Source organism: Leptidea sinapis, chromosome 41, assembly GCF_905404315.1.
Source record: "Leptidea sinapis chromosome 41, ilLepSina1.1, whole genome shotgun sequence".
Taxonomy (NCBI): Eukaryota; Metazoa; Arthropoda; class Insecta; order Lepidoptera; family Pieridae; genus Leptidea; species Leptidea sinapis.
In genome coordinates, this window is record NC_066305.1 from 1,222,187 (window position 1) to 1,244,667 (window position 22,481).

Below are 22,481 nucleotides of genomic sequence, written 5' to 3' on the forward strand. Positions count from 1 at the left end.
TAAAGTGATAACCTTCACTTTCGGGTTTGATAATACAAATTTGTAACCAAAATTTATGAACGATTCGGAACTAGAACCCGCGACCTCTCAGGTTCCTTCCGAGAGCTCTTACCAACTGAGCCAACCATTTGAGTTCGCAAATTTTGGGTATATCTTGTTCACTCTCAGTTAGTGGCTGTAGATGGAGTCATTTGCCCCGTAAACCCTCGAGGTCGCGGGTTCGAGTCCCACAACCTGCATAAATTTTAGTTACAAATTTAATTTTGACGGGTTCTCCATTTATCGATATTAAAAATTATAAGGTTTTGTTTATAAAATCTGAGATATTATAGTCCATCCTTAAGTTATTCAATATTAATAAAACAAAACGTGTGGGTCTCAGGACGCCCGACAGAAGTGGTAACTTATTTAACTAATGTTAGCTGAACTATTTAAAAGCTTAGGTTATTACTTAAAATTTATGTGTATTAACATAATGTAAGGAAAAGTTATTTACAAATACAATCTTCTATTGATTGTAAAATATATTTTATTGTTAGTTACAATTCTTGAATTTGTACATTAGAATTTTGTGTATCTACATTATTAGTATCATTATATAATCCTATAAAAGTAACAATTGGTGAGATTGAGAGAGGAGGAGCCTGCCTACCGCTGCCGTATGCATGAATGAAAGGGAAGCCAGACAGAATGGCACCGTAACGCGTTACGTTACGAAGCGGTTTACCCTTATCTCTTCAAAAACATTGAGTTGAAATTAATTATTTATAAGATCACAAGTTATGAGATACTTAATTAAATAGAAATGCACAATTATTATATGAAAATAAACCAGGAATTTTATTACTTGAGTATTAAATATTTGTAAGTTTTAAACATTTCAAACAATATTAGTGAGTATTAAACATTTCCTATCCCTAAGAAGAATAGGAGTGTGTTGAATTACTTTTGGTGGAGGGGCAGGGGGGTTATGGCTTAAGATGACTGTTGTTGTTTTAGTGGTAAGGCCCGGTATCCACCAAAGCGTGAGTTGTGTTATAATAACGCTTTAGGGTGTGCGAAACGCGGGGGGAAGGCAGTGGGGAAAGGGGCAGGCCGCACGTTTTCACGCATCTCCGCTCCGCCGCGCCGCTTGATCGCTCGACGCGGCACTAAACTACTATATTTTTTTTTATTTATTAGGAAAACAAACAGCATACAATAAAATACATGTGTTTAACTTAGTCTTATTATTACATGCGCCAATTAAGTTTTCACAGACTACATGATTTTGCGGGTATATTAATTATTAATATTTATTGAGTAAACATGTTACAAATGGACGGATACTCTAATGTATAACAATTTTCACCTATATTTAATAAATTTGATTTAAATTTAATGAAATGGTCCGAATCTCCATACTTTCTATTTTATAAAGTCACAAACTCTTATTTAAAATCTATTACTACCATATCTAGTATTAACTTTTGGCAAAGCAAAAGCTTTTGTTAAAAAAAAAAAGGCATAAAAGGCATTTATTTTCTCAAAATTGATTCCTTTAGAATTCATTTTGATGTCATTTCTAATAACTACTAGATACTACTACCGCTTCGGAAACAAATGGCGCTCTGAGAGAGAAGAAGCGGCGCAAGAAACTCTCCCAGCATTCTTTTTTTGCGCTCTTTTCAATAGAAATATACAATATTGTACAGTGAATCAATTAAACCGTTTACAATTTTATATGTAGACAAATGAGACATCTCCTCTCCTCTCCGCTTGATCCATTCCCACCGAAGCTAAGCGAAGAGGAGATGTGGAAATAATGACATCTGATTGGTTATCAAAAATATCTCTTGTCCTCTCAATAACAAATATTCAAGAAAACTTTGTTTAAAAAATCACCTAAACACAAGCGCAGTTTGATGTTTTTACTTAAATACTTCAATCGAGAGAAATTGGGTTTATTATATCTAATTTATCTTTAGCTATCATTTAAAGCTACACCTATAACTGTGTGTGTGAAGAAATCTTTCATGTTTTTATACTCACTTTAAGAATACCAAAAATTTAAATTTTTCTAATTCATAACAACATCCTAGTGACCTAACCAGGATGAAAGGGATATTAAAAAAGAGTGTGTGTACTTATGTATGCACGCAATAAGTTACACTCTTTGGCCTAACAAAGCAAAAATCCTTTAAATTATTTATTCCTCTCGTTCTATTCTACGTTTGTAGAAAGAAGAATATTGTAAAAATCTTGCAACGATGGCTTTGACAATTAATTATTAAATATTGAATACGGCTGCACGGGCTTGAACCCTTTGCCTATCCTAATAATGGTAGAAGAAACCAAAAAATAAAAAAATGTCGCAAGCGTCAGAAAATTTTAGGAACCAACTTCACTCTGTTACTGTTGTGTTACAGTGATGCGCGCGCATCTTAAAATTCTCTCATCATTTTTTCATAACGCGCCTAAAGAAGTATAACTTCAAAAATATATTTTTTTATGAAAATAATGGACGAGACGAGCAGGACGTTCAGCTGTTGGTAATTGAACGCCCTACCCATTACAATGCAGTGCCGCTCGTGATTCTTGACAAACCTAAAAATTCTGAGCGGCACTACAATTGCACTTATCACCTTGAGACATAAGATGTTAAGTCCAGTAATTTCACTAGCTACGTCGCCCACCAGACCGAAACACTGTAATGTGACCCATTACTGATTCACGGCAGAAATAGGCACCGTTGTGGTATCCATAATCTATTCGGCGTCCTGTGCTAAGGAGCCTACAACTGGAGCCATTTTAAAAGACAGGCTAAGAATATACCATCTATAGGACAGCATACTAACTATACATACTACGTGTTTACTTTCTACGTCTCGCGGTACTAAAAGTTGCAACTACGTTGTGACTACTTCATTAATATTTTCATAACGCTGTGAAGAAAAATGAAGTCTCACTTTTCACGAAACTCAACAATAAGAAGACCTCTCACGGAAAAGCGTTTCTCAGCGCAAATGATTGTAAAGTATTATTACGCCTCAAGCAGACTTCTGTCTTAATTAGAGTTCTACATAATGAATAACATAAAGCTCTCGTTAACTCGTTCATTTCAGCAATAATAGTTCATTTTACCTCTTGATTTTAATGAAGCTGCTTTTTAATGGACGTTGGCCTGGCATTTATCGTTTATAAATGTTTTAACAATAACTAACAACTTCTTTTAACTATAAATAAGTTATCTGAGTTATTTTTGAATGTATTTAATTTTATTAATGTTTTACAAATAGTAAATACATTTCTAGAAATCTTTATTTTACGGTAAAGTAACATATCTTTTAATTGTAGAAACAAAATATCATAAAAAAATCTTAAACTAATAACAGAAACACAGGTCTGGCAAACATATCGCTCGAGGCGATCTCTTAGAGACAACCTTGTACGCTGATTTCAAAAACGCAATGACAGTTATTGGTACTAAAAAAAAATACAAAAAGTTTTTAGTGCGACCAAACAGATTTAAAAATTAAATTTATAAAAATATCGTAAACTAATAACAGAAATACCGGTCCAGCAAACATATCGCTTGAGGCAATCTCTTACAGACAACCTTGTACGCTGATTTTAAAAACGCGCGTCGTCACTAATCGTCGTCGGGTCAAAAACTCAATGCACATTATCAATCTGGGAATGTTTTATGTTAAAAGCATTTAACTTACAAGATTGCGATTACCATACAACATAAAATAAACAAAACACCCACAACACCTTATCGAGTTTTAACTTAATGAAGGCAGACGCTTACCTTAAGCTTAAGGTGAAAATTTGTTAAGAGATACGAAAATATATCAACGTTTTTACGACATGTAAAGTGCACTCAGCACTTTGGTGAAAGCTTGTTTTTGTCTTATAAACTTTGGATGTTGAAAATATCGAGGTACGGTGATTTATGCTAAATTAAAACAAAATGGTGCATAACAGGTTAATGCCATCTGGATGTGAGGCGATATTTTTTCAAGTTACAAGCAAACTGAGCAATCAACATTTTTACGCGGCGTGTATCATTATTTTTACGCGGCGTGTATCAACATTCTTACACGGCGTGTATCAACGTTCAAAGCCGGAAACGCTTCAGAGATTCTCCTGGTGGTGTAAAAGTAAGCAGAGGTGATCACTTACCATCATGTGAACGCTGGTTTAACCATCTATTCCATAAAATATTAGATTGTTTCGCCGTTCACAAAATATGTACTGGCCTAACTAATTATTATATATGCCAATGTGAGTTTGTTTGTTTGTACCGCTTTCATGCCATAAATACTGAACCAATCATCAGGAAACATTGCACAGACGTCAAGAGTGAAGGAAAGGATATAAAGAATTATTTATTCTGAAACTTTCAAATAAGCCGAATAGATACGAATTTAACGTAAGCTCGTGGGCAGATGTAAAATGATAAAATTTGGGCAATTCTTTCTAATTTATAATGACGAGTAATTCAAAAGAGAAAGAAGACAGCTTATAAAAAACGTACAAAAAGTGTAATACACAATACATTCTACTTAATAATGTCAATAGAAAATGTGATAAGGACTTTAACTTTTCAACAAAGTGGACATTTTTGGGTGGATGTGGAGTGAACTCGCAAGGGTATTGTTATATGTAGTATGTTATGGTAAATAGTTGTATGTTTGTTTGTAACTGTCGCATTAGGTCTGTAATGACAGTTGCTATGTGTGGTAAATAAATAAATAAAAACTTCTGAATTGGTAAATTAATTTCTAATAGACACCATATCTTTTTTTTTAATTTCCCTGCAAGATCAAATCGGAAACGAGGAGATCCTTATGAGAACCAAAGTCACGGACATAGCCTAAATGATTGCAAAACTGAAGTGGCAGAGAGAAGGGTATATGGCTCGACGGACAGATGGCCGTTAGGGCTGTAAAGTCTTTGAGAGGCGACCATACGATACAGGAAGACTTAGTGTTGGTAAACCTCCCACAAGATGGACTGACGATCTGGCCAAGATCGCCAGAATATGATATATGAAGGCAGCACAGGACCGATGGTTATGGCGATCTTTGGGGGAGGCCATTGTCCAGCAGTGTAAGTCTTCTGGCTGAAATGTAGTTGACCATACCGAACATGAAGTGGCCCCAGCAACCCCAGCCACAATGCTATTAATGTAACAAATTTTTATGTAAGAAAAAATATTCCAGCTGAGTAGATTTTGTTTTCAATGTTAATATTAAAATTATAATTTATTTAAAAATTTTTGAGTTTGAGTTTGAAACATACTAATAAATTATACTCCATCCATATTAAATACAATATAGCTATTCAAAAACTGGAATAATGAATATATGTCCACTGGGAATTGATTATTACAATATTGTGCTAGTTTCAATATTTATTGCTATTGGTATTTGACACCAATAGCCTATTAATAACAATTGGATACACACTTAAATAACATTTTGATTATAATATACAAAGCATTTGATCATTAATTAAACGCCCCCGAATCTGCCTATCAATATAACCTTTAAATAATTAGATCTTTGTCTATTTTGCGCAGACCCCTTAGTTTTTTTTAATGAGGGTTACCTAAGTTACTTCTAACAACTTCAATATCTTCCAGTGAAGTCCAATAGAAATAGATCCAGTCGTTTCGGAGATAAGCTGGTTTTTTTTTTATGAAAATAAGGGAAGAGACGAGCAGGACGTTCAGTTGATGGTAATTGATACGCCCCATTACAATGCAGTGCCGCACAGGATTCTTGAAAAACACAAAAATTCTGAGCGGCGTGTCACCTTAAGACTTAATATGTTAAGTCTCATTTGTCCAGTAATTTCACTAGCTACGGCGCCCTTCAGACCACACAATAATGCTTACACATAACTGCTTCACGGCAGAGATAGGCGCCGTTGTGGTACCCATAATCTAGCCGGCATCCTGTGCATAAGAGCCTCCCACTGGTAATGGGAACAAACTGAATCGGATTTATAAATGGTATTCTGGGAATATTATCACCATAGACTTTGAATATACTATAGACAAACAATGCGTGCGGGAGAGAAGAAGAACATCTCTAACGGAAATACAGCAAGATAGAGAACAAAAGCGAATCTTTTATTACCGTAACCGATATAATTGACAAATCTTAAGTAGTAGGCGGGCATGAATAACCACAAAAATAAGGTGTATCTTAGTATATCTAAAACTCGACAGAAACTGTTCCATAATCTGCTATACTAATCAAAATCTTACATATTATCCGTAAGTTTTTCTTTAGCTAAACTACTGTTTACTTACTAATAATATCTTCTTCGGTTTCTAATTTATTCATATTATTTTGCACACCATTGCTTGCCCAGTCCAGTGAAATTCAGAGAGTTAAAAGTGTACGTAAAAGTCGTCCGCAAGGTACTAGGTATTAATTATACTTATAAAATTTCCATTACTTTTTCTTATTTTGTTTTCTATAGTCAGACTTTAGATAATTTATACGTGTAGACAGACTAAAAAGCTAAGCGTCGATAAAATAGTGGTGAACTATTAGCCTCTATTTTAGCCTCAATTTTAACAAAGGGACTGATGTATCGCGAGTTTTAGACGTAGCTGCCTTGAACACTAAAGTAATAAACCTGGCCTGTTGTCATGCACTGCCTTACAGCAAGAGGCTCTTTCCGAACTTATAGAGTCAGAATTGAGGTTTGATTAAAACAAAAATAGAAGCTCTAGCTCCTAAGGTTTTTATTTTGTTGTTATTGAGAATCAAGTAAATTGCTGTTTTAAAAATGTAAATTTTAACATATTCCAAACATACGTATTTAAAATAACTCTAAAACGCAAATTCGGCTATGATATACCCAGGCTGTATTATTTGCAATACCTATGGTTACAATCGGCTTTCCTACCCTACTAAACCACTCAATAAAATTATTTATGCATATGAAACACGAAATTAATTACAATACAATGAAAAGTAAGCACAACCAAGTGTCCCTTATAAAGGCATAGGCTATAAATTACTAAGCCGCAAGCTGCCTCAACAGTGTCACCCAGGCGATCCCAAACCACAACAATACTCATATATTTAAATAAAATACTTATTCAAGGGTTAAAACGCGTGTAACTGTAACTATGTTTTTAAATTAGCTATTTACGTAAAAGTTTTATTTGTAATATTATTTTATTTAACACGACGTTTCGTGACCTCTTTGGAGTTAGTTTTCAGGGAATTGCGCAGATGTCGGCTTAAATAAAATTTATATATTAGAAATATCCACCTTCACACACACGCCACAAGTTAGGATATCATCCTCACCATCTGGATGTGTGGCGGTCCTCCACAGTGCGGTTTTCTAGGAGCTTTCTTCCACGTACTACAAAGCTGTGGAACGAGCTTCCTTATGCGGTGTTTCCGGGACGATACGACATGGGTACCTTCAAAAAAAGCGCGTACACCTTCCTTAAAGACCGGAAACGCTCTTGTGATTTCTCTGTTGTTGCAAGAGAATGTGGGAGGCGGTGATCACGTAACACCAGGTGACCCGTACGCTCGTTTGTCCTCCTATTCCATAAAATATATATATATATATATACATTTTATTTACATACGTATAACGTAAAACGAAAACTTTGTACCCCTTTTTAAAAAATTAAAAAAAATTGTGAACGAATGAACGTGACATTTAACCCTTGTAAATTCTGATAAGCTCTGTTCAAACTGAGGCGAATAACGCGCGGGAAACGGGACGCGTTTTAGCGTAATTCGCTCGCTCGCTTAGCCTCTCAAACTGACGCGACTTCCCGCGTGTCATTTTTGGTTCTCCCACCGGGCGTCCCGTTCTTGTTTCGCTTCAACTTGAGCGACTACTCGCGTCAATTTGAACACGTCCATACAAGTTAGCTGACACAATCGGCGCGAGCGACGTCCGTCTCGCGTCCCGCGCGATAGTAGCCTCAGTTTGAACAGAGCTTTATGTGGAGCAGAAGTGCATAAACCTATGTTTTTGAAGTGAAAACTTCAGCACTTTTCTTGGGATGGGTATAAAATGTTAAACTCGCGACAGGACACGAGACCTGATCTAATATTCGTCAGACAAACGTTGAAAGTTGATTTTTATGAGAGATTAACTTTTTAATGTAAAATAATTGTAATAGTTCTGAAGTGTTAATTTTTTTTCTGTAATATACATTGTCATTTTTGTGTACGATAGCGCAATAAATGAATATTGTATTTAACCACATAAATGTTATTACTTTTATACTGATAAATTAAGCAATTAGTGAGAAATTATTCCAATACCAATCCTAAATATTAAAAAATGCACAACGTTAATGTGCAAGTTTTCACTTCTGCCGGCACTCCCGGTGTATGAACCGTTATTTGTTTTGTAAATATAAAATGCCTTATAAATACATTAGATTAATAAAAGTAAGTATCACACAAATTATGGCTTGAATGACACTTACATTTTACAATGAATAATATTAATTGAATTATGGCCGAATTTTGACCTCTGAGCAAACTCTAGTAATAATAAAAATGTAACTTTAACGCAAAGCCTAAAGTAAAAAAAGAGTTACAATTTTACGCGTAGGGATTAAAAAATCCCTTTAATAGTATTTCATTTAAATGTGTAACACTTGCTTTAATAAAAGAAAATAATATAATGCTCATATATTTAAATATCGACTTACTTCTTAAATTTATTTAATCACTGGATTAGCATTCCATATGTTTTCCCTCTGTCGATGAACGGGCTCTGCTTGTGGTGACTGATCGGTACTGTATTCGGGGATTCTTATAATACACTTATAACAATAAAATAAGAAACGGTGTGTGCATAAGAATATGGAGGTTAAGTTAATATTACGACAATGGAACTATGTTTTCCTTTATTCTTAAACATTTCAAATATGTGTAATTAAACGTACCTATATGAGTTATTCTGGTTAATTTTATTCTTCTTGTAAGGAAGCTCCTTAGTCCACTAGAGCGGTTACGCGAAAATGCGTTACTTAGCCAAGCATGACAACGTAGTCTCTTTCAATATTCACAAAATAAGTACTGAGTGCACTAATTATTTTATTTATTTATTTAATTAAATTGCGTTACATGCGACTTAGTTACTTACAAAATTGTAGTACTAGATACTTATCACATGCACCTCGTAATAAGGCATAGCAATGAACGGACAGAGGGGCAGACATTCAAATATTTTTTTCCTCTTAGTATTCATTAATAGAATAATAACTTTTTTCCAAAAGTAACTTTTTCAAAGAGCTTATGAATGTTTAAATATTAGTTTCGGCTTTTAAGTGTTCTGGTAACTTATTATAAATTTTAGTTGGCGTTGGGTAGGGAACGGAACTGTGTAATGTTAATTTAGAGTTAGTTAGCTTATGATTATTTTTAAAGAGAGGTGTGCTGTGCCGGGGCATGTTTATGTTTTAGTGCATAGATTTCGGTGTTTTCTTACAAACTTACATATTTCGATCATATTATATGTGCACGGTAATGTAAGAATATTTAGTTTGTAAAAATGAGGTTTGCAGCTTTCTCTTCGTTTAATATTTGCAAGCACACGAATACATTTTTTCTGTAAAATAAAGAGTTCGTGTGCATCTACACTGTTGCACTATTAGTCCAGCTTAGTCTCATTGGAAAAATTTAATTAACAAGTATTGAAACACTAAGCCACGCGAGTCCAATTAAAAAAAATAGTTTCATCTGACATTTTATTTAAACACAAGTGATGACAAAGTTCGTTAACAAGCTTCGACTATATTTCAAACTCGATAACGGTTGCAATCAAACACAATCATTAATCGTAATCTGTTTGAGTGATTAACTCAGTGCGTAGGTGTGGCTTAAAGTCCGATTTTAAAAGCGACGCTTATCATTTCAAAAAAGCCTTTATCTAGTGCCCGTTTTTGTAATACCATCGGTCACCGCACAGGATGTATCATGGCAAGCTTCATTGGCTTTTAACTGCCCTTTAAGGCCACATTAATTTCTACTTAGATTGATGGCGGCTTTTTGTTTAAAAGACAGAGATGGACGATGCTATTGAAGACTACTCGTTGAATCCATACATGCACAGCTGATTGCGACATTGCTCAAGTTCTTACCAACATATTATCTAATATTTGCGACTAATCAGGGATATAAGTTTGGAAACTAGTAACACGTAGTAGGCGCCGTAGCTAGTGAAATTGCTGGGCAAATGAGACTTAACGTCTTTTTATTTTTATTATTTATTTATTTACTAATCATCCGACAGCTTTGTATAACATTACAATAGACTTACAAATATGCCAATTAAGGATTAAAAATAAAAATTACAAAACTTTAATAGCAATATATCTGTTATTTTATGCTAGCATTATTACGTACGTTACTGATAATAGTATTTAAGGTGTATATGTGTGTGTGTATGTGTATATACATAATATATATGTGTAGGGGAGTTAGGATGTGGGTAATTGATACACTCAATCTTATGCCTTAAGGTGACTAGCGCAATTGTAGTGCCGCACAGAATTTTTGGGTTTTTCAAAATATGGGTTTTTCAACGTATCAAGTATCATCAGCTGAAAGTTCTGCTTGTCTCGTCCCTTACTGTCTTAAAAATAAGCAATCATTATAGAGTACAAGCAACACAAATTGATATTGATTAACTGTTACATTACTTAATCAAAATCACATTACTAATTACCCATAATCGAGCTGGTATCCTGTGCAAAGGAGCCCCCTATTGCTAATTGAAATTTTAAACTATAAATCTAAGAATTTTTGAACCGACATTATTCTTGAAAGACAACAGATTCCGAATCTAAGACTACATTGAAATGAATTATGTTCGAATCAAATAAACATATCATCTCCATGCAGCATTTCATATATCTTGTCGGAATATCCCATTTGAATATTATATTTGAAGCAGAACTTAACTCATAGATTCAATTTATTCATGATATAACCGAGTAGCGGTGTAACAGTACCTAAAGCTTATAGAATCTAGAACAAGACAATCCTGAATTAATACTCGAGCTCATTATATTTCTGCTGTAGCCAGCCTTAATTCATTCTACTATTAGTAATATTAGCATAACTGTAATGAAAAGCAAATGTTGTTACTGTAAATATGGAATGTTTTTGTTCATAATTATAGGGGCTGTTTATCTACTGAAAAATATAAAATTAATTTGATAAACATTGTTCAGTTTTTATGATTTAAATTGTTTTATGTTATTTGTTCTTTATCCTTTTGATAGGCTACTTTGCTATCTTATGTATCACAAAGACTTAAAATCCATGCCAATGAATTAACACACCTAGATATACATTATACAATATGTATCTATATATATATATATATATATATATATATATCTAGAACCACAAGGCGTAGAGAGTTGAAATTTGGTAGGAATATTCCTTTCGCCGAGTAGAGGTCAGCTAAGAAATTAAATCAAATATTACAAAATTCCACTCGCAAGATTTTTTTTTATTATGAGCAGGACAACGTCGGTCGGGTTAGCTACTATGTATATAATTTGCTTCCACGTACTATTTGGTGATCCGTGGAAAACCCTTACAAGGTGTCTAGAGGTCGATTCGACATGGGTACCTATTACACCTACCATCAGTAGAATACATTAGCTGGGGCCTTTTTAAATATGAAAATCCTTACACAATATACCGTCGCGCTAACAAGGTCAAGACAAACATCGTTGCGATACGACCAAAAACAACTGAAGCTCCGACTAAAAATTTACTAAATCCGACTAAATCTTGAGTAAAAGACCAGGATTTCAATCTCGGCTATTTCCTCATCCAAAAGTTTTCCAATCGTAACAAAATTTTAGAAAGTGAATGGGAAGGAAATATTCTGTGTCAAACTGTTTTAATTTTCCGCTTATTGTTGTTGGATTTGTATACTTGACCTCTGTTTGCGGTCTTATGAGTAAGGCCGGTCCTACATTGGAGTCAGTCTGGCCAGCAGCCGGTTCAGGCGAGACCAGACCAGTCCAGACTCGGCGCTCCTACACTGCAGCTAGACAATCAAGACAGACGAACCAGTCAGAATCCAGAGTTAGTACTGTGTGAACTCTCGACGAGGAAAGGGTCGATATTGACTGGAGTCTGTACTAGACGAAAAACAAACCTGTTTGGTTGTTGTCAGTCCAGTTCAGACTTGTTCCCCCTTCCCTGGTTAAAAATCAAGGAGAAAAGCCTTGAAGCATTTGAATGGATGAATAGGCCACTAGTGTTTCCGTCAACGGCAAAGGCCCAATTTGGAAAATAGTATTGGCGGCGGTAATAACTTGCCAACAAGTTACCCGTTTAAGTTTATCCTCCTTTCCATTAATCCGAACTCATTCATTCTGACAATATACTTACAGGAATATTATTTTCTTATACGATTTTTAAAATAAGAGGAGGCAGACGGGCAGGAACTTCACGCGATAGGGAGTGGTGAGGCTACCGCCGTTGTCGGATTAAGAGACACGTTGGCAGCCTCGTAGGTAGGAGTATGCTCTATTCTTGAAAGTCTCTAAGTCATATCGTTTCGGAAAAACAGCAGCCAGAAAGTGATTCCCCAAAGTGACTGTGCGAGGCAAAATTCTTGCAAAATGCGCGGTTCTAGAATGCTAGAAGTCAATGTGATGCGGGTGCAATTTAGTATTTTGACGTAATGTCCGGTGGTGGAATTCTGGTATCAACCCGGACTGCTCTTCTGAGCACCCCCTGTGATAAATGTGGAAGAAGATGTAGAGATAACCCGCAGCTACGTTACGCCAACAATTGGATCATCAATCGGAGATGACCAATTGATCGTCGATGATTCAAGCTGCTCTTCGTGGTATGAGGTCAAATGCATGCCTGCCTAGTAGTGAGAACATTAGGTACTCCTTTCTAGGCCGAATTTCCGCCTAATGTTGCAGGCGTTGCTTAGGAAGCTACGTGTCTCGCCCTACTGAATCTTACTCGAGGGGATCCGACAAACAGATACTTTAAGCGGTGAGCAAACTTGTGTCTTCTTAGGGTTAAATTGGACTAAATTTTGCCGGCCCCATTCTGAGACTTTGCAAGACACAGATTTCAGACGCTTTCTTACACAATATTATGACGCCCGTCTCCTAAAGATGCTGCCAGATATTTTTCACGGCCCTACGAAGAAACTTCCCTGGTCTTTTACGACCACCCTTTTATTAGGATCTCCTTCCGAATTCTTCACAGTTCACCCGTTCAATACAAATGCCATCTGATAGTGGTATAAACGGCTTGTGTGGAACCAATTACATTTTACATTGGCTCATTTATTTGAGCAGATCAAAATATTATTTTTTTGGAGCAATACTTAATAATGTTTTGCTTTAAAAAAGAAAAATTGTTAGTGTACTCCACGCCGCAGCTAGAATGATATATATTGGAAAAGAAAAAAGCGGAGATAGCTGCATCGTTATAAATAACTTGAGCAATGAAAAACCTCATAATTACTGCAAGCAACGAACTTTGGGTTGGCATTCAGCGTAGCTGTTAAAAAGTTATACAAATCTGTCCCACAGCTCACAAGTAAATAATATTCATTATTTACGCATCGTTCCGTTGGGTTTTTGTGAGAAAGTGCGATGCGGGAATGATTTTCGACGTATTTTTTCTTATATGGACCTTGAATATCGAAAAATTAAATGATCCTTGAGACAAAAAAATCATACCATGTTGCCACAATTACAGCAACTAAGAAAATATTTTAATTTTTTTTCTTAGTTGGTAGGTACTCTTGTAGTTTTTCAATATAAGAGAAGAAATCTGAAAAATTAACATTCAACGGGCTTACAAATAAACTTGGTATACACTTGTAACTTAGAATAAACCAAGAATATTCAAAATGTTGACTATTGCTGACATATCTGTCAATACAATGATAATTCTAAAGTTTTCAGAATTTCAAGCAGCCTTGCAAATAAACGCGGGAAACGTTATACGTCCGCATAAATCTTGTGAGCAAAATGTCGTTCGTTTATTCTCAGGCTCAGGCTCTTATTTGAAAAGCCGTAAAATTTTAAGAACTTAAAATAATTCATTGTTATTGCAAACTTTTCCGTAGGAGAACCAAAGTAACCGACATAGTCTAAACGATTGCGAAACAGAAGTGGCAGTGGGCAAGGCATATAGATCGACGGACAGATGGCCGTTGGGGCAGTAAAGTCCTCAAATGGTGACCACGTACCGGAAGACGCAGTGTTGGTAGACCCCACAAGATGGACCGACGATCTGGTCAAGATCGCCGGAATATGTTGGATGAGGGCAGCGCAGGACATATAGTAGTGGAAATCTTTGGGGAGGCCTTTGCCAGCCCAGCAGTAGACGTCTTCCGGCTGATGATGATGATGATTGAAAACTTTTAGATTCTTTATGATTTAGTACTTATGATTTTACTAGTAACAAAGTGAATACATCAAAATTTTATGATTTCGGTAAATTCAATTGCCATTTAAATAAATCATAAACGTGTTATTGTGTTACAAAACACTTTTCTATCATATCATCGTACAAAATCTACATGTACGCATTCGTACCGCGCAATAAAATTGTTTCTTGAACAAAAAAAATATCATGCTACAAATCTCTCTCGGCTGCTTTGCCGTCTAATAAAAAGGTTATTTCCTGGTTTTACAGCGACTTTTAAAGTCTCTCAAAAGCTTCGGAAATAAACTGCTGTTCGAGTCACGGCACGTAGGTCGTAACTTCTCAATTGGTCGAATGATAGAGTTTGTCTATTAAGAATTATGTGACATTTATTGGGAGTCAATACACCCGCATCTAACGGCCACGTATTAACTGCCACTTGGCCACTGGTCAGCAACACCATTTGACACCATTAAAGTTCTTATTTTTGTTTCAGTTGACACGAAATGCAGCTCAGAATGTCGTAAGGTATAGTAATAATAATTATAATTAAAACAAATTTTGTTTATATTTTGAAAAATATAATTTTTTTAGATTACCAGACAGACGATTTTCTGTACATAATAAATAAAGTACTGTTTTTTTAAGAATTCATCAATAATATTTCATAACATCAAGAATTATTTCGTAAAATATACTCCCTGTTGTTATAATTTAATTGTTTCATAGCACAACTGTCAAACCTTGCGTCAATAAATATTCTCATAGAAAATATTACTATAAAATCAAAGAGTGGGAATAAAAATAATAATGGGTCTCAAATCTATATAAAAGCTCTCCTACCTCTCAAGTTGGACTAAACTGCACTCCATGAAGTAATCCCCATTAAAATCCGTTCATTAGTTTAGGCGTTCATTGGAAACAAACATCAGGACACTGGATTGATACATATTAAGATATTGTAAATATTTATTTTTATTCTATTTATACTTTTCCATTACTGAACGGAAAACATTCCAAAAATCACGAAAACAGCAGCTTTTTTTACAAATTTCAATTTCCGCGCCACCACCGGAGTATTGAATATAACTATTGTCTCCATAATTATTATTACTGCCCATTTTGAAAAGTTTTATCTAATTTTTGTAATGTTTTCACACAAAACTACTAGACCGATTTAAAAAATTGTTTCACCATTAGAAGGCTGCATCTTCACTGAATGACACAGGCTACATAACTTTATATAATATTCAAAAATATAGCGATCCCTAATAAAAATTCAATAATATAACCCAAGGTGTGAAAAATTTGTCATAAAAATCTGCATCGGGTGCGCTGCGGAAACTATTGATGATAGAATAAAAAAAATGTTCTACAGTATTATAGAACGTATCATTATCTACAAATAAGTTATATATTATGTTGAACTACTGTAGTTATGCAACTATTTTAGATCTTTAAAGTTGATAAAAGTGCCGACAATTGTCAAACCATATTAGTATGAATAATAACCTCTATATTATTCCTAATCCCATTAAATATTTAAATTGATATATTTTATTGAAATACTTTTTAAATAATCAAATTTAGACATTCCAAAAGATATAACGAATTTGAAAATGTCAATCTAAAGAAAATAATAAAATTAATAACTTAGTGAAATAAAACTTTTATGTTAACAAAATTAAATCTATAGTCTAACTTAGTAGATTTTCCACTACCACGAGATCGGTATCTAACCGAATGAATCCGCGGGGCATTGCTAGTATATAATAATTGTAGAATATCCCAGTACAAATAAAACAAACCATATTTACGATCTCTTATTCTATTATTCATAATATTTTATATTATTAATAGCCCGTCTTTTTTTGATAATTAAAATTTTTTCGGTTTCTCTGCGGTCTCCTTTCAATTATCAGCTTTTACCCTCAACTTGCGGCCCAGTGCGTTTAAAATATACAAAACGTGTTTCAATTGTTACTTACCTAATCTAAATATTATTGAGAGTATCTTATTAATTATGATTTATGGTAGCTTAATTTTCAAAAACATAAAATACAGTTTACCGGTGGGAGGCTGCCGGCACCTGCTGCCTGACAGGATGCCGGCTAGACTATGGGTACCACAACGGCGCCTATTTCTGTCGTGAAGCAGTAATGTATAAACATTATTGTGTTTTGGTCTGGAGGGCGCCGTAGCTAGTGAAATTACTGGGCAAATGAGCTTTAACATCTTATGCCTCAAGTGGCGAGCTCAATTGAAGTATTATTAACAATTTTTTGGCTTCTCAAGAATCCTGAGCTGAACTGCATTGTTATGAGCAGGGCGTATCAATTACCATCAGTTGATCGTTAGCTGATCTCGTCCCTTACTGTTATAAAAAAAATATCCTAATTAGCTTAACACAGATATAACCACATATAATAAAAAGAGCCTTTCGTTCAAAAAACAAAAAAGAATAAATATAAGCTGTAGTCGCAATAAAACTCAAAATTTAAACAACGAACAAATTGTATGTTGTTAGAAAACAAAACAAAATAACTTTACCGACATTACTGTTATCAAATAGTCATCATTGCGATGCTATGCGTCGTTATCAGCCAATAAAAGTTTATTGTAAGTGCGCAATCATGTTTTTAACATAGCATTGCAGTAGGTAGGAAGCGGTTAAACCAGTTTAGACCTGTCTTTGAATAGCTATGTTACACCCAAGAGCTGTAGTCCAGTAAACAGTGAAGGCAGTTCGCTCGAGGCATATGTCAACCTCTCCGTTGCAGATTATGGCTCTAATCCCCTTTCTCTAGTATGTATCTAAGCCGCTTTCATAGCTTTGTACTGAGACTAGCAGTTGCCCATCAACTTTGCTCTAAATCTGTATTCGTAGACGTCATTTGCTAAGCGTTATGACATTTTTGGGACGTAATTCTATTAGAGAGCGATTTGGATTAAGTTGTAGAAAAAGCGGACGGCAAGCTATAAGTCCGTTCATGTTTGAACGAGCTACTTAACATTTTATCATTTTAACTGTTTATTGCGCAAAGCTGAGAGTTATATTTTAGTTTTGACGTTGATTTATTATATTTTCTTTAAGAACATAGAATTGATATTATAAGACTTAACAAATTTTTGTTCTTATCAGCCTCTCCTCTAATAGCTAATTAGCTACAGTATTCAATTATTATAGTCTTTCTTATTGAGTACATATATACCTAGTCTTGCCATAAATACTGAAAAAATAAAAAAAAATCTATTGCAAATAACATTTATTACTTTTACAGTGTGTTAGTTTAATACAAAAATATAAAACAATTATTCGAAGTGGTCTCCGTTGTCTGCAGTACTGGCATTTAAACGTTGAGGCAAGTTATCAATAGAAGCACGCACTCTTTCCATGAGAAAATTCTTCACTGCGAATCCTACAGATTGTTTTAGGGTCTCCAAATTATCATGGCGTTAAGAGCTCACCATAAATCATAATCCAGCGGATTAAGATCGGGACTTAACGACGGCCAGTCTCCAGCTCTGATGAAGTTCGAAATGTTCGTTTCCAACCAAGACTATATCGTTTCCAGCGTAGACCGAGCTTTATGACAAGGCGCCAAGTCTTGCTGGAAGGATCATTCTTGGTTATTGAATAGGGTGTTGTTAAGGGGCTTCTCTACGTTTTCAATAATGGTATCTTGTTTTTTTTACTTTTTTCACACAAGTATGCCTCAGTCACTCCTTCATAGCTAAAACCAAACCATCACTGAAGTAGGATTGTGCTCACGTTGCACTCTGTCAACTAATTGGGAAGCTTCCTTAGAGCTTTGAGCATAAATACGGTTATTTTGTTTGTTAAAATGTTGCTCAATTGTAAAAAAAATCTCTTCCGCATAGTTGTTTCGATTTTATCACCCTATTCTTTTTTAAATTGTCGGTTAAGAAATGACCAGTACGTCTCTTACAGGATGCAAGTCCTAAGACATCTTTTAAAATACGCGACATGGTCCTAGGTGCTATCTTCATCTCCCGAAAATATCTTTTACTTTCGGACAAGGATTTCTTCGAATTCTTTCCCTTACTGCTTTGACCACCTTTTTCGTACGAACACTACGTGGACGGCCAGATCTTTTTCTGTCACAAACAGAGGACGTCTACTTGTACCTTTTAATATAATATATATAAGTTTTAAGATTGTATTTGGCTCCATACCTACTTTGTGTAATGCAATCACAGCGATTCTCTTTATCACCCCACTCCATTTTAATATCGCAAAATATTGTACAATGTATTGGCGCCAAAATGAGAAAACACAATGAACAATCATATAAAAATGACAGATTCCAAATTCAAATGACGTAATGTTTTGTGTATTTTGAATTGTAACAGTATTTATGGACAAACTAATTGTGTTGACATATATTATTATGACGTATACCTTTCTTAAATGATACCGATCCAAAAAGCCGACAGCGGTCCTGTGATATCAGAGATAATCCTCTAATACCATAACAAACAATAATAAGAGATGTATTAGAAACATACAATATATTTCTTAGAAAAGCAATAGACTCAAGTTGATAATGTGGGTTTCAATATCCTCGAGTCAGGCGTGTCTCGGCATCAAACCCAGAGATTAACGAATAATCCACCTTCATTTCTACATCGCTTTGTGTTCCTGACCTTCTTTGATAGCAATTGGAAATCCTCTGAAGCCCTCCAAACTTTTAACGGGGAATTAAACGCTGCTGATGTATTAAAACGAGACCATTTAAATTAAACTATTGAGGGACTTATTGCCTTAAGTGATGTTTTGTAACTTATTTTTTTTTATGACAGTAAAAGACGAGATAGAAAATTCTCACACAAAACATTATTATATATATTAAAAAACTGTTAGTACCACAGGCAGTGTCGTTACCAAATTGGGAAACGATTATGATTTTCAAATTGCTCTCAAATGTCAAATGCATGATCGTAAGAGATCAAAGTACATACAGCGTTCATTTTCTGTACAAAAATATTTTAGTGTTGACCGTTTTATATCATACATATGTGTGTGCATCTCAAGGAGGATGTAAATACTACGTAATAAGAGATGGGACTGCCTAAGTAAAAATTTAAATTTAGTTAAGTATAAAATGTGCAATAATTTGACATAAGTTTGAAATAGTAGTAATTATAATATGGCGATTGGCGAAAAGTATAATCCGGCTAAGGTTCAGAGCAAACAGTTGCATAAAACTTAGTGGATTTTGGCTATCTTTGTTTTTTACATGATTATAGCCGTCATCTGTCAATCTATCAAAGATTGCACGTTTCATACAATCGAGTGAATCGCTTTTTTCGTAGTGAGTTTCGCTAGGCTGGTGCTTGTATCCATAAAAAAGTGTCCAACGTTTCTAAAGAAGTTTTAGTAAAAGGAAACAATTTTTAATGTGGGTTACCAATATGAAAAAAGACTCCCAATTGCATATCATCATTGGATTAAATTCACGTTACAACTCCTGTCAAACTAACATGTGCAGCATTGCACGTGATAAAACTTATGAATTAGATCAATCAAGCACAAAAGAAGCGGATATCAAATGAAATACGGTATTACATTATCATGAATTTCAATCAAACCAATTTTAGCAACCTTAACTTTCAGATAAGAAATGTTAAGCATTCTCACAGTTACAGCTTCAGACCTTCTTGCTGCTAAACAACCGATGAAAACAGACCATGTTTATTGCGTACATGTGTGCGTACATTGTCCGAAATAGAGGTTAACAGTCAACCTCAAATTTTTCCGACGTTTTCACAGCTTTCACAGTCTGTCTAGACGTATAAATGATCTAAGGTTTAAAAATAAACTACATTTAAAACATAAAATAGCTTCTCACATCTGAATCTATTTTATTCTAAATATAAACTGAATCATTTATGTGATTGTGCATTGCAAACTCGTTGCAATTAATTAATTAGGGCAATGGGTATTCGGGGCTAGTATAAGGTACATTACACGGCTTTAGCACCGGGACAGCATGAAGCATTCCATCTGTGCCCTAAATCTGTTTAGACATACTGAACAAGTCACCAGTGTGTTTGATATAATCAAATGAATACGAACATTAGTACTAATGGATTGCTGAGAACAATATTAATTAATTACACAGCACATAACGTACAGATTTAGAATAACTAGGCATTATTGTTGTATTGACATATATCTTTAACAGAAAGTAACAAAAAAAAACATGTGCGACGAAATAGAAGCCCGACATACGAGTATTTTAATATTGAAGTTGTTTAACTATATAATAATGATAATATTTATGAAAAAAATATAATTCTCAGTTACAATTCTTGAATATGATCATTAAAATTTTGTGTATGTACATTATTAGTATCATTATTTAATCCTATTAAATTAACAATTGGTTAGAGTGAGAGAGAAGGAGCCTGCCTACCGCTGCCGTATGCATGAGAGAAAAGGAAGCCAGACAGAATGGCGTCGTAACGCGTTACGTTACGAAGCGGTTTACCCTCCCATAGGAAGTTATCAATAGCTATATATTATGTTCTTTTTTTGTTCCAAACCCGAAAGGTAACCAATGGTTTTCGGTATTGGTACCACCAATCTATATATCTCAATGTACTCATAAACCGCAATAATTAATAAGACAAAAAAAGTTTTGACACAGTAGGTATTATACCAGCCAGTAGCTATAACCAATTAATAAATAAAACCAACAGAATTGGATTTACATAGATTGGCAATGTTTACTGCGAGAGATAACATGAATCTATATTTTTCATAGTATTATGCTATAAGGAATTTGTATAGAAGTATTTTGCTCATAATAGTGATTTTCATTATTATAACACTAGAAATAGGGGATTGCTTGTAACTAATTCTAGTAGGCTTCATAAGATACATAATAGCTTTAAGGGTAAATGTATACACTTCTACAATAAAGTCCCAGCCACTGTTCAGGCATTATCTATAAATCAATTTAAATGTTTTATAAAAAAAACGGCTCTGTCGTAAATCCTATTACTCCACTGCTCAATATCTAAATGATCGGACAGCCTGGGACTAGATTGTGATTATTTTATAGCGATAGAAATGACTGTACAATATTGTATATTTTTATTGAAAAGAGCGCAAAAAAAAGAATGCTGGGAGAGTTTCTAGCGCCGCTTCTTCTCTCTCAGAGCGCCATTTGTTTCCGAAGCGGTAGTAGTATCTAGTAGTATAAGAAATGACATCAAAAATAATTCTAAAGGAATCAATTTTGAGAAAATAAATGCCTTTATGCCTTTATATGCTGCTGAAATTAATATTATAGTTTTTGGGCTACATAAGAGAGCTGTTCGTACCACATATCAATTTTGCTATACACACTTAAGTAAGTCATTATGTATTTTGACATTTAATTCTTCTTCTCAAAGTGACATCAAAAATAATATAAAGGAATCAAAATTTTAGAGAATACATGGCTTTTATAGTGTGATTTCAATATACGATCACAAAAATCATTAATTTGTTAGTTATATCACTAGATATATGGAATTGTTAGTTACTTACTGACGACCTGTATAGCCGAGTGGTTAACGATCCTACCTACTAACTATCCTAACTGCTAGAGGTCCAGGGTTCGAATCCCGGTAGGTGCAAGCATTTATGTGAGGAATATGGATGTTTGTTTCCGAGTCATGGATGTTTAAATGTATTCATGTATGTTTATATGACTTTATGTATGTTTAAGTGAGTATATTGTATTAAATATATCATTGTCTTGTAACCCATAACACAGGCTATATATGCTTAACTTGAGGCAAGATAATTTGTGTAAAAAGTGTGTCAATATTATTATTATTACTACTTATACGTAATAGTTGTAACGTATGTGTTAATGTATCTACAATCACTACATATTATAAAACAAAGTCCCACGCCGTGTCTGTGTGTCTGTCTGTACTGCACCTATCTTCACGCTGTTTTCATCAATAGAAAGCATGGTACTCCAGGAAGGCTTTAGTATATAATTTGTTAAGTTTTTGTATACATTTTTGGATATATTA

The 22,481-nt window shown here is 34.5% G+C and overlaps 1 protein-coding gene across 4 annotated transcripts in view; it reads left to right on the top strand.

Moving 5' to 3' along the window:
- LOC126976530 (uncharacterized) overlaps positions 1 to 22,481 on the top strand; it is a 193,444-nt gene that overhangs the window by 117,021 nt on the left and 53,942 nt on the right. For all 4 annotated transcript variants that reach the window (XR_007731925.1, XM_050824911.1, XM_050824912.1 and 1 more), the window contains exon 2: positions 14,920 to 14,951. The gene's annotated coding sequence lies outside the window, so the exon portion shown is untranslated. The remainder of the gene's footprint in view (positions 1 to 14,919; positions 14,952 to 22,481) is intronic.